The sequence below is a fragment of the Vidua macroura genome, chromosome 2 (genome assembly GCF_024509145.1).
Source record: "Vidua macroura isolate BioBank_ID:100142 chromosome 2, ASM2450914v1, whole genome shotgun sequence".
NCBI classification, from domain to species: Eukaryota; Metazoa; Chordata; class Aves; order Passeriformes; family Viduidae; genus Vidua; species Vidua macroura.
This window is the reverse complement of record NC_071572.1, coordinates 20951945-20963207: the sequence shown is the minus strand read 5'-3', so window position 1 is coordinate 20963207 and position 11263 is coordinate 20951945.

Here is an 11263-nt window from a genome sequence, read left to right as displayed (position 1 = left end):
TCAATTTTTTCACTTAGGTTAGGTATCTATGAAGTATTTGGCAATCAGCGATTGTTAAAGGCAAAGGTGTGAGTTACCAGGTACAGATTTTATCAGTACAATAGCCTTTAATATTTGTGAAGCAGTTCATGAGAACAATGTAAGCAAATCACACTCAGAATCAGCAAATTTTTCCTTCTATTTTCGATGGCTTTTTAGGTTAATATTTTATGCAGTTGTTGAAACGCAAATACATATTGAAAAATAGATATTAAAAATTAATTAAACTTGCATAAAACAATTTCTGAATTTATATTGGATGTACTAATTCACAAGAGATACATTGCTGTATATTCTTTGTATATTTAGGAAATACTAGGAAATCCCCAACTTAAGGCTAAGAAGAAATTCCAGATCATCAGAAACTAGGGAATAAACATTAGAAAAATATGTTTGTCATTGCTTCATTCCATCTGGTCATGTTAAAGCAAAAAGTTAGCTTTTGGAACACTGATATTTTCTTTTACAGGAAAGCATACAGATTCCTATCAACACAAAAAATCTGTTTCTATGAGGATAGAGTTAAATGCTGCTCAACTCTTGCTGTTTAAAGAATCCTCTCCTTGTTTTATTCTTCAGATTCCAATAGAGAGCGTTATAATAATTTGAAATAATGAAAGATCTCACTGTCACCCAATCAGATATTGCAAATGCAATGAAAACCAGTTTCCTTTGGGACAAGAAACATTCATTCTGGAGGTATCTTGCAAAGAAATTATTTTCAGGATACAAAATTAAAGATTAAAACAAAGGTTGCGGTCTTTTTCTCTATTTGATATGTTGCCCTAGGCAATCCTGTGAATCTTGATAATTTTCTAATATTTCTATCACTTTGTTCTTATACCTTTTATAAACTGGTGGGAAGTAAAGCAATTTGGAGTAAGCAAATGCTTTCTGTTAGCTTCTTTATGCCTTCAGCACAAAAAAACCCCATTCATTAGAGAACTTTATTTCTTATTCAGATGAAGTTAAGTCTGAGATTTACCATTTTACAAAAACATATCCTGTATTCTGTGCCAAAATGAGGCAACAATTTTATCTCTGAACATAAGGTGAGCAGTTCCTTAAAATGCAAATATATGTAAAGAAACACTTCATACAGATTTAAGCCATAAACAAAATTATTCTATTCATGACTTTATATTAAATCCTTATTAATATGGTAATGTCTTATTAGGTACAAATGCAATGCTTAGAATCAAAGTAAAGATTAAATAAAAATAAATTACTCTGTCACAGCCTCAATCTTTTGTAGATACTTTCCAGGTGACTAGTATGCCTGAATGTTAAACAGAGCAAATTTGCACCATTTGGAACTACTTGGAAATCCTTTCATCATTTTCTTAAAAGAAATGTGTCCTGAATAGTTCAGCACATCATTCTCTGGAAACCATTTAACTAATTTATAGAAACAAGACCACTGTTGAGAGTGTGGCCTGCATCTAACAGACATAATGATGCTGCCTTATGTTTTGTTCCTTCTGGAAACAATCAGTAACACACGTGCCAGGAATAATATTTACTGCATGTTCAAAAAGTACCCAAACACCAGAGACACATGCATCTCATTGACTAGGTGGGGAGTATATATAAATCTACAACAACAAGAGAGAACCATATCCTGATATACATTTTATTTCAGTGGCTGGCAGTTTCAGATCATTTTTATATCTACTGCATCATGGTTCAAAAATACCATGAAGATAAAGCATGTGAGAAAAAGAGAGGGCTGAGGTGACCTGGAAAGAGAAAGCTGCAGAGAAAACAAAAGACAAATAGAAGACAAATGAAGAGTTTTCCGTGACAAATTTTCAGAGCTGCTAGAGATATCGAGCAGATATCAGTAACAAAATATCCCATTTCTACAAATTCAGTGTAATATGCAGCCAAATTAAACCGGTTAGAAGGTAAAACCAGGGTATCTAAGAAGCACAAACTACTTTCCTGGGACTACTCATAGGATTAAGTGTTGTACAATTTGGGGAAATTCAAGAAAATCAATTCCATAACAATTTTTTTTTCATAAATATTGTTGACAAGAACTTGCTTCCCTAAAATCTCCAATAAGCATTTTAGAAAACCAGCCACTTTTTCTATCTACTTCTAAAGCTTTTTCGTCTTAACAGAGGGAACTGGGGAACATTGCTCTATACAAAAGAAAAGGAATACTGAAGGCTATATCAGTTGTACCTGATTATAAATATTTTGTTAGTGCCTTGTCAATTGCTATATGTTCCTGTGGACTACAAAATGTCTTTTGCTCTTTAATTTATTCTGCCTGAGAAGAATCTCAGCTCTTGCTGGAACTGGAAGATACTTTCCCTTTGTCAGTGATGGACAGGCACAACACACAACCTTATTGACAGCTGTCTCTTTTTCTCCGTCAGGTTCACAAAGTATTTATGGAGATACATCCTCAAGTGACAGGACTGGTACTACAGTCTGCCTTTTAGCCCTTTGATGTAAGGAATTACATCCTTTCAGTAATGTGATTTACTTTAGTATACATTCAGAATAACTACACATAGGCCGATAGGTTGAAACAGATGCAAATCAGCATTTTGAGTCAGATTTAGTAGGTGAATTAAGCAGTAAAATGTACTTTAACATTGAGGAAATAGACAGAAACCACAGTTGACTAACTATAGGCAGGGATCAGAAGTTACAGTCTAAGGGGCCCATGGGTTGCCTTAGCATAAAATCAATGAGGGTTCAGATTTGATCACACCAGATGAAAGGATTAATCCATCTGAAAAATGTCAGAGAAAACAAGATTACAGTGCATGTGATACATAAAGAACTGAGGGTTAAGTATGCAGAGGGTTTCTACCAGGTCAGTTTGCTGTATCTGCTCTTTTTCTCTGAAGGCAGAGTAACCTACTAGCAAATCTTCACTGACAATGTACTAATAGCTGCGTGCATTATGGTTCATCTTAGAAGCATTATAAATGTTATATTGACAGCTGCAGCTTTAAAGTGTGATCAACACAGAATTAGATGTAGGTAAGCTAACAGATGAGTGGATGGCTGTGATAAGGAAAGCACCACACAGACTAGGAGTGTTTGATCCATGGGATGATTGTAACTAGCTGCTAGTGGGACTGGAGGATACCACCAGCCCACCTGGGCTCCCCCACCATTCCCAGGGCCAGACCACAGGGAGGCTGACTCAGCCATGCTGCTGAGAGTCCATCACATCACTTCTTCTCCCTGTTTCCTGCATCATCATTACCATCATGTGGTTTTTGTCCTAAACTCTCTGGAATAATGAGAGGATTGTGCTCTATCCCACTAGAGTGTTTTTACTATAAAATGAGGCTGGGGGATAAGTGACACTGCTGGAGTTGCTATGTGGAGGGGTGCTAGGGTGAGCCAGCAGGGGGACCTAAGCGGTGTGGTTTAACAGAACACCCTGATTCCTTCTTTTCTCCACTGCCTCTGGAGAGTACTGTTAAGGGAAACTTACTCAAACTCAGGGCTTTGTCCCAGGCCTTGGTAGTTGGAGTGATCCTACCTAGGGTAAGAAATAAACCAACAATTAAGGATGTGGCTGGTCAGGCATCTGGTACTGGAGCTTCCTACCTGAACGTCTTTCATAGCCATGGAGGCAGCACATGCATCTTAATTACAAAGCAACTGAGCATATCCTGCCAGAGAACTTAAGGTGGTTTTCTTAACTCCACTTACCTATCGCAGGGTCACAGAATGCTTGGGGTTGGAAGGGACCTCTGGAGGTCATCTGGGTGAAGCCCCCTGCTCAAGTAGGACCATCTAGAGCTGCTCATGCAGACTGTGCGCAGACAGCTTTTAAATATCTCCAAGACTGGAAATTTCACAATAACCCCAGGCACCCTGAGCCAACGCTTGGTCACTCTCACCGTGAAAAAGTGTTTTCTGATATTCAGAGAGAAATACAGTTTAATAAGTTTGGGAGATGTAATGGAATACATATTTCCCTCCATTTACAACACAGCATAAAATTCAAGCAGTATCTCAATCTTGCACCCTTCTAACAGGTGCATCAGTCTGTTAAACTGTTTAACATTAAAGAGGACTTAGTTTAACATATATTAGCACTCAAAAACCTTATGTCAGACAAATTGTTTTCTCAGAAATATTTGTGATAACATAAGCAACAATAAATTTGCTCTAGTTTCACTTGGAAAATCTGTTTTGGTATCATATTTTAGCTACATGAAAAAAGTAAGACAGTCCACTTTTCAGTTCACATTACTCCTATATTACTTAAAAATAAAATTTACAAATCAATGGCACAAACAATTAATATTTATATTTAGCTGTTATTGTGTGCATATAAAAATAGAAATAAATAAATAATTATATATATATATATACACTCCTACTCTTTCTAGATAAAGTAAGGTTTTATTGATAAACAAAAGTTGTCAGGGAGAATCTCTGACCTGGGTCAAGCTGCTGAGGTAAAACTGACAGGTCATGAATGTCAAGACCTCTTTCAATTAACCCCACACCATGTGAGTGGTATTAGGTAATTACTGGTTTAGATGTGTCAGGAGGGATTAATTGTGTCTCTATTAGCATTTAGTCAGTGAAGTAGTTGTAAGTGGAACTTACAGTATACTACTACAGTCTATTACCTGTAACATGGTAAGTACTGTCACTTGAAATATTTTTAAATGTGTAAATTTCAGCTTTCAGGCAATAAATTAGCATGATGGCCGAAATACTGTCATCAGTTAAATGAACCTCCCTTCAAGGCTTCAGAACTAGGGGTAAGCACATTACCATTTAATTAAAAGTCTAGCTACAGACCCTTCTCCAAAGAGCATGGAAGTCAATGACTGACAAGAACATTAACTGATTAAAAAAATATGTGTAGCCTTTAAAATTATTTACAGACAATAAGCATTTAAATAAATATTATTATTCATGTACAAATTATAAATTTATTCAATCTAACATCATAACTAGTTTTTTGTGCCTAATTTGTCTATTTTTTCAAAATCCATCATCATCTTGATTTTATTTTAGAGAGAACACTTATGTTCATAATTCTGACATTTATAAGCTTTCTGAGCAAGACTACAAAGGTAATTTCACTGAATTAGGGCTCAGATTCATATTACTTCTTTCTCTACTGGTATTCATGGGTTAAAAAAAAAAAAAGAATTTGCCTAAGTTAAAAGAGGAGGGAAAATAAACATGAGAACTGGAAAAATGGGAATGTTTCAAAAGTTTATCTCTTTTTGGTTCTCATAGGCTTTGGAAGCACAGTAGCTGGGTAAACACAGAAATGCAGTTGCCAAACATTCAGGGGCATGACTTTTACTACTGGCCTGGCTTGATCAGAAAATTGTACCTCTATTAGCAACTACAGTTTAGACCAAAAGGCTATTTTTTTATTCCATTTTCAATATTATATTATAAAATGTGCTGTAACAAAATTTAACAGCCTGTATGATCATACCCACAGACTGCAGTCTTGATTTTGGCTGGGATAGAGCTCATTTTCTTCCTAGTAGCTGGTACAGTGCTATGTTTTGGATTCAGTATGAGAGTAATGTCAGTAACACAGAGATGTTTTAGTTGTTGCTGAGCAGTGCTTACATGAAGTCCAGGACTTTCCAGTTTCCCATGCACAGCCAGTAAGCAGGAGCACAAGAAGCCAGGAGGAGGCAGGGTCAGGACAGCTGACCCAGACTGGCCAAAGGGATATTCCAAACCATAGAACATCAAGCCAGAGTATAAAGTGGGGGAGTTGGATGGGAGCTGCCCATCACTGCTTGAGGCTGGGCATTTGGAAATAGGTGGTTTAGCAATTGTATTGTGCATCACTTGTTTGTCTTGGGGGTTATCTCCCTATCTCCCTCTCTTTTTTATTACAATTGTTCTAAGTAGTTGTAGTAGTAGCAGCAACATTAGTATTATCATTATTATCTGCTTTTACTTTGTTTTAACTATTAACCTGTTTTTATTTTGACCCGCAAGATCAATTTTCTTTTCTTCTGTGATTCTTCTTCAGTGCTGGGGATGGGGAAATGAGTTCACTTTAATGCGGCACTTAGCTGCCAGCTGGGGTTAAGGCGCTAAATTGCTATAAGCAGATCCATTTTGTACGATGGCTCTCTCCCAGTTATGACCTCTGAATAGTAGACTTCAGCCTCTTCAGCTGTCCCTGACTCTGCTCAGGGTAAGGAAATCTGGAGCTCATCTTTCCCAGTGAGTTCCTGGTGCAGAAGCAAGTCCAACGGGGGTATGAGACACCAGTCAGAAATATGCTTCTTTCTTTCACAGGAGAAGATACATGAAGGAGAGCCTTGGTTACAAGGGTAGCAAAAGTACCCTTACTGATAGCTGTGTGCTTTGATAACAACAAAGGATTTATAGCCTAAGACCTGGGAAAAAAAAAATCTTTTCACAGCATGTGAAAAGATGGTACCTCTCGAAGAGAGGAGTAATGGTTGTGTGTAGGTACCCATAAGAAATCTGAAATTCAAAGCTCCACTAAGTTTTAGAGCAGGTCTTCCCCTCTGAGCAGCACAGGGCAGTAGCCACAGTAAGGGCTCATATGTAAACTACTACTTCTTTGAAAAAGATAATGTAGTTTTCCATCAGTTTTAATTGTCACTGAAGTTAAATCCATGACATTAGTATCCCTTAGTAGACGTGTCCTCATGAACGAGTATAGCAATGTTTGTAGGAGGAAAAGAGTATTCTTCACCTAGAGCAGACTTAATGCTTTGAGTTTTTATAACAGAATAAATTAGATTGAAATACTCGATTTTTCAGTGCACAGCAAAAAGCTTCTGCTTGGATTAGCTCCCATTCAGTTTCTCATCTATATGCAAACACCTAGTGCAGGAAAAAAAACTAAAGCAGAACCATGAAAAAGCCTCAGAAGACACCTCCATATCCATCCCATTCTGATTTTCTCTGTTTTTATCCTGTACATAAGGAGGTCACTCTCAATGGAAATTCAGGGAATATATTTGGTCTAAAAGGGGTTCTCCATCTAGCATTTTTGCACCTGAAAATACCAGTTAATGTAAACTAAAATCTTTGCCTCAAAAAGTTTGAATTTCTATGTAGCTATAATAAAAATGTTTATCAAAACCAGAATAAAATTGCCAGTAAGAGAAACAAGGCAGAGGATTACATCACAGAGCAGACTTACAGCTGAGTCTCCATCATTGTGAGGAGGTATTTGAACAATAAAATTTTCTTTTTTATGGGCTGGATGTCTGCTTTTCCACGGCCAGGCTTGGTCCCTTGTAGAATAAAGTATGGAAGTTCTGCAAACAATCCTTACTTTTTCTGGGTAGAGGATTTGATAGAGTGAGAGAGAAACTGTGTTCCCAGTTTGAGCTGTGCTTTACTAGCTACACTGAAGTAAAAAAAAAAAATCTCTTTCCCAAAACATGTGAAGAGAAACAAAGTGGCTTATAACAATCCTTGCCAGTGTTTTATTGCAAACACTAATGCAGCAGGATTATTGACCTCTTTTGACCTTTTGACCTTGGTTAACTACATCTTTAAAAAATACCATTTGCTCCATGAATTTTTCTCCATTAATGGCAGTAATTTTTAACCTTGTAGTATTTGTTTTGCATAGTTCAAACAGGCATAGGAAGAAAATAAATGTTGTAAGCATAGCTGGTGGCATTATGAATACTGAGCTTTATCATTGAAAATGATGTTTACAGATAGTATTTTCTTTCTTTTTTTTAACTTTATATTATTTATAAGAAAAATATTATTCTATCACTTTGAGAAGAGAATAAAAGATTTCTATTTTGAAATTGTCACAATTTTCAAACAAAATTGTAATCAGAAGTATCATTAAGTATATGAACAATTAGTCTATATATTTGCTGATAACCTAAAATAAAAACAGTATGTATGTCATTAAGTATGTGACCTTTAGAAACACAATCTCTTCTTTCACCTAGTGTCCCAGCTTCTTGCTTAGGTGTTGGCTTTAGTGACAGAAAACACAAATTTGATGACAGAATGAAAGGCTGAAAGCACCTTAATTAATTATAACCATAAAAAGTTTCATATTTGTCCCTCCACACAGTGCATATACTTATATTTTAACTGAGACAGAATCAATATTTCCATGTACTTTTAGACATCAGAATTATTTTAGGAAGCAAATTTCCATTTCAAAGCTTTTCCTTTTTTCTTCTAAGAGCGTGTCACAAGGATATATTTCTCCCTGTCCAGTTCTTTACACTAACACTGACTTTATCAACATTCAATCACATGGGGGTTTGCCCCTTTTTTCAAAGCCAGAGAAACAGTACTCCACTGCTTTGGTTGCACTGCTGCTCATAGAAAGTCTTCTTTATAATAACACGGTATAATGTTCCATTCATCTTGGTCTTAATTTTTGCATGAAAATATGTTGCCTTTACAGTCTCAGAGCTAGAATATCCTGAAAGCCAGAAGTGATAGAATATGGGCAGTGCTGTAGAAACATCTCCATTCCAGTCCCAGTGATTCGCTGAGCTGTACTAAGTCTCTCAAGTACAAGATTAGTTGCAGAAGATAGAAGGTTATAAGGCTATATTAAGTGTTTATTAAGGTTATAAGGTTATATTTAGTGTTTTGTTCTAAGAGCAGTACCAACACAAGGCTCAGCTGCATTTGTGCTGTCAGAAAACACAGATTTTTTGCTTTCATTACAGTACTGATAACATCAGAGATACCAGGGTCTATGAAGAGTGATATAGTTAATAGTTAAAGATTTTTTTATCTGTAGCAAATGATGTCCATGGCCCTAATATAATGTACTGTTTCACAAATGGGAAATAACAAGCCATCACATTTTTCAGTGTGAAACACAGCCTCAGGTAATTTGAGATTTTACATCAATCTAATGGCATTCATGAGCTAAAGAGCTTTTTAACTAGGGTAAAGAGCTGAAGAAAGGACACACCTACATTTGCAGGCTTTTTCAGTTAAAAAAAAAAGTGGTACAAATGCCTTTCAGATGTAAAGCAAGATAGAAGATACTACGTACTGTGGTACTGTAACAACTGCTGGACCAAAACATACTTCAAACAAATATTTACCTACTTGATGAGACTAAGGCAGTTTTGGAAACGTATTCAACTCTTCTATAGACTAAAGTGTTTATCATGAATTAGTATTAATTAAATCACACAGTATCTCCAAAACCTTGGTTGCCTTTTCAAAAAGAAGGGGGGAAAAAAACACTGTTTTGCATTAGCTATAATGTAATATGATTTGGCTGATGTTGATGAATTGTACTGCAATGTGTTCAATCCATTTCTTCCAGAAGTATTCCAAAACTCCACATGTCTATTCCTTGAGTAATAAATAATTTTGTAGGTAAAAAGAGGGCAAAAAGGTAGACATTTGAGAAACTAAACTAATCGAAGTGGTTTCTTTTAAAAATATCTTGATTTTTCTATACCAGACCTTAAAAACTTAGCTCCCATCTACCAGGTGTGCACAGGTAATGCTGTTTAGCTTTTTTACTGAAATACCAAGAAGCAAAACATACAACCTTAGTAATTACAATGTACAGTGCAGCAATTTCTTTTGCTGATTAATCCTGCTATATTAGTATGTTGCTCTTTGAATCCAGAAGTCATGCCTTGCAGTGAAATTCAGGTGGATTTCTTCACTTTTTTCTGAAATACTGCAATGCAGAAATACTGAGATTTTGTAAAAACAATCTTAAGCTCCTTCAATGCCATTCAAATCATTAAATCCCAACCTCTATATGGCCCTATTTTACCAGTTTGTGAAGTGGAACTAGACACCTTCATTAGCTTCTCAGCTAAGTATGCAAAACCTGAGGGTAAGCCAGTCCTCCCAGTACAGAGCACTCTTTACGAATAACCTGGGACATATTCAGAGAGAAAATGGGCCTTCCTCTCAAATCATTCCAAAAATCTTCCCTTGCATCATAAAACCCCTGGATTCCACCTCAGGCTGCTACAATTTAGAACCTGCTTCAAGGATTCAGGGGAGAACAGTAATTGATAATTGATTACTGCTTTCTTTTTTTGTTTTATTTTCCTTTTGTCCCTCCCTTGGGTTATGCAAAGCAACAATTTATAACAGAATCTGGGCTAAACGGCTCTGGAAAATATCCAGTCCACAAAGTGCAATAGCTATGAAAAACCATCCTATCATTAATGGCCAGAAATAACTATGTTATATATTTATTTTGAAATAGCACCAGCAAGTTACATAAATGTTTCCTTACATGATTAATACATTAATCTATTATGTAATGAATGTCCGTGCTCACACTCCAGCAGTAAATATCCTTACAGTAACCTCTAAAAGTGGCTACAATGCATAGTAATATCATTTGAGCATGTTTAACTCATGTTATGAAAATATACTGAAATGTTATTACACTCAATACTACGTTTGTAATTCTAGAATGATTTTTTGTAGTTAAAATACTGGTTTTTATTTGATGAGTATAGTGAACAGAGCTTGTGATACTGCTCAAAGATAGCATCTGAAGTCCTGCAAACATCTGTGTGGTTTTTTACAACCACCTGAATACCACTTTCATGACAGCAAAATTAACTTCCAGCCTCACTAGTTTGACTTAACCCTTGAGCACATCTTTAGCATTTAGCATACAGCTTTTGCTTAGATTTTGCTGAATAAACACTTGACAACAACTTTAACTGGAAGGGGATGTTTCTCACTTCTACAGTTAATTTGCCTACTGAAGGTAAGCTTCTTATTAGTTGTGAAGAACACAGCTTTAATATTCAGTGATGTGTATTTTCAAGCAAATTCAGTCAGCCTCTAGTCCACCAAAATCTTACAGAATGAATGCTTGGGGAGGGGGGGGAGGTATTGTCACATGCCTGAAAGCTTGCTTTAGATAGGAGTAGTTCAAAGCATTTACATCAAAGCCCTAATTTTTTTGCCATTTAACACTATGAGGTGAGTTAGGCAGACACAACATCTTCAATGTATATATCTCTAGGCTTGTTCCATTCATATTTTCATTAATTAAAAAAAAATATGTATTGCTTTATGCTTACTTTATACTACAGATAATAGAATCATTTCAGAAGAAGTAAGAATTCTTTAAATTATCTTAGATAAGGCATAGAAAAATTTTGTGGTCCCCATTTTTCTACTAAAAAGCCCTTCAGATTTCTCTTTCTCTTTTAGAAGGAGAGCCATGCCCTGCTGAGCAAACTATCTTATACTATTATGCTCAGCAGTGCTGATG